Source organism: Octopus bimaculoides, chromosome 6, assembly GCF_001194135.2.
Source record: "Octopus bimaculoides isolate UCB-OBI-ISO-001 chromosome 6, ASM119413v2, whole genome shotgun sequence".
Taxonomy (NCBI): domain Eukaryota; kingdom Metazoa; phylum Mollusca; class Cephalopoda; order Octopoda; family Octopodidae; genus Octopus; species Octopus bimaculoides.
Window position 1 is genome coordinate 41962861 of NC_068986.1, and position 3273 is coordinate 41966133.

Here is a 3273-nt window from a genome sequence, read left to right on the forward strand (position 1 = left end):
AATTTTCATAGCATATTGAATTTTTACAACATTGATTTGCTTCAGAGGAAATAGGGCTTCAAATTTAAATTGGGACTTAATTATGTTCGTGCTTTTCTAAAGAGCTCAAATGATCACAAAATGAGCTTCGCCGAGACATGGTCAACTTTGATGTATTTATTATCGGATCCTTCCGGGCTTCGCAGAATAACTGCCGACAGATATGAAGCCAATTCATCAGACCAATCCTTCTACTAATGTTAGAAATATTAGTTAATAGTGATTTTGGTGGAGTTTAAAGTAGATTAATTTGCCCTCAGGCCTTGATATGCACTTCATTTTATCGACCCTGAAGGATCACCGGCAAAGTTGATTACAGCGGGGTTTGAACTCCTAGCGTAAAAAGGTTTTAATGAAACATTTCCAGGAAATTTTTTCCGACGTTCTAAGGCAGTGCTTCTCAAAAGGTGCGCATTAGTGAGCCTTAATCTATGTGTACCACAAATTTTTAACAACATGATAATTTAGGGATTTAGAAAATATACACTAATGCTAGAACTGCAGTAGATTAGCAGAATCGGTAAAGTGTCGGGCAAGCTGTGTTGAGGTATTTTTTCCGATACTTTAAGTTCTTTGTTCAAATCCCACAGAGATCAACTGTGGCTTTCACCCATTCAAGGTTCAGCTAATGTCGAAAGTAGGATATCCTAAACCTTAGGAGATGGCTTAGCATGCCCTGTGTGTGTGTGTGTGTGTGTGTGTGTGTGTGTGTGTGTGTGTGTGTGTGTGTGTGTGTGTGTGTGTGTGTGTGTGTGTGTGTGTGTGTGTGTGTGTGTGTGTGTGTGTGTGTGTGTGTGAGTTGGTCTTGAACTCATTTGTATTTGTTTTGTGTATGTAATTTATATGTAAATATTGAGAGTTATATATTTGTCTGCACCATTTTAGTAATTCCCAAAGCATCTACTTATGTGGAAATATTGTTTCTGTTTTCAATTCTCAGATTCTAATGTAAGGCTTGAAAACAGTAAGCGTGAAGGCTATGAATTCATATGATTGGTCAGAATGAAATGTTAAGTTCGTTATTTCTTTTGTTAACCGCAGATTTGTCCTGATCGAACAGATATCTGATCAAAGATATTCCAGCCATCACCATCTCATTTTTTAAAAGTCATAATTTGTTTCCAACTACATTTTAACTGCAAAATCAGAAGATGGAGTACACTACCTAAGACCTGCTTTTAGAGGCTGCGTGGCTGGTTGGAGGAGATTGCAATTACAATTATACTGGACACCTGACTCAACGTTAGCAACACAGTGGACTTTGCTAAAGGCACGCAAGGGTCAGATGATGGACTATCATCCACTGTGTCCATCTCTTTTTTTTTTTTTTGGAAATACAGTGCATGATTCAAAATACATTTGTCCGCTCTTTCTAACAAATCAAATGACAACCGAAAGGTTTCCTGGATAACGTAAAACTCTAATGTGAACGTTATTGATTGATGTCGATTTTCCACTTGTCATACCTTTCAACCTTTAAAAAGAAAATACACGTTGAAAAATATAGTCTTAGAGACATGTCTGAGGGGGTAAAAAGCTAGAATGATCGGGGCAAGAATGCTTTTTGATGTGCCTGCTTGATCAAACTGATCTTGAGTAAGGCAATAGCAACCACAACATCATCTACTAGAAATAGTAGCCAAATTTCCCTGATATCGCATACTATTGACTTACGAACGAAGAAGTCATTGGGCAACGTAGTCTGATAGACAGACAGACAGACAGACAGACAGATAGAAAGTCAGACAGACAGACAGACAGATAGAAAGTCAGACAGACAGACAGACAGATAGAAAGTCAGACAGACAGACAGACAGATAGATAAATGCACGGACGGATGGATGGACAGTTAGATAGATAGATAGATAGATAGATAGATAGATGTTGGCACTCCGTCGCTTACGACGTCGAGGTTTCCAGTTGATCCGATCAACGGAACAGCCTGCTCGTGAAGTTAACGTGCAAGTGGCTGAGCACTCCACACACACGTGTACCCTTAACGTAGTTCTCGGGGATATTCAGCATGACACAGTGTGACAAGGCTGGCCCTTTGAATTACAGGCACAACAGAAACAGGAAGTAAGAGTGAGAGAAAGTTGTGGTGAACGAGTACAGCAGGGTTCACCACAATCCCCTGCTGGAGCCTCGTAGAGCTTTTAGGTGTTTTCGCTCAATAAACACTCACAACGCCCGGTCTGGGAATCGAAACCGCGATCCTATGACCGCGAGTCCGCTGCCCTAACCACTGGGCCATTGCGCCTCCAGATAGATAGATAGATAGGTAAGTAGATAGATAAAAAGACAGGTAGATATGTATACAAGCATGCATAATTGTATGTATGTATTTATGTAAAAAAAAAAAAAAAAGGAAAAGCAGGATGGTCTTTCATTATAGGTTTACTCAGCCTTGGATTAAATAGAAAGTAGTAACTTTTAGGCTAAGTTGCATTGAGGAAATACCAGTCTAACGTGTTATGCTGCACAATCCACGCAATACGAAACAAAACTTGTCTGTGATATTTTTATATCATTCAGTGTAACTTTTTTTTATAGTTGGTGAGTTGTTGCTGTTACTGCTGCTGCTGCTGCTACTGCTTAGCGTAAAGTCAAGCCTGACTGAAGAGAGTTATGTGAAATCTATGTTGAAACAAATATTGTTATATTTGAGAAGGGTCATCTTTTGCAAGTAAAAAAACAAACTATTTATTTCTTCTTCTTTTCTCCTCCTCCTCCTTATTGTTATTACCTTGCGAGCGTAAGCGAAAGCAGGGTATTGTAACCACTCGTCTTTGTCTGTTTGTCTGTGTGTTTTCAAATTTACTGGAAAACTGCGGAAATTTGGGTAAGTGGTTCAAAATAATGAAAATTTGGTTTGATTATCTCCAAAACTGGCGTATGGGTGAATCAAAATGTTTTGACTGTGCAAATTTTTTCGCGAAAGAAATTATGTGCACGCAGGGTATGCATCGTTTTGGCATGTTCTCAGCACAAGTATCTATTACTAGCATATAAGAACATGTATTATATCTATTAAATACTATTTATTTCTCAGCAGCTGGAATACTTTTTTGTTGAACTTGCCATCACGGATTAGTACACAATATATATATATATATATTTCTTATTCACGTAGACACACGTCTGTACATACGTACATACATAATACCTGCATACATAAATACATAGATATGCGACTGTGTGTGTGTGTGTGTGTGTGTGTGTGTGTGTGTGTGT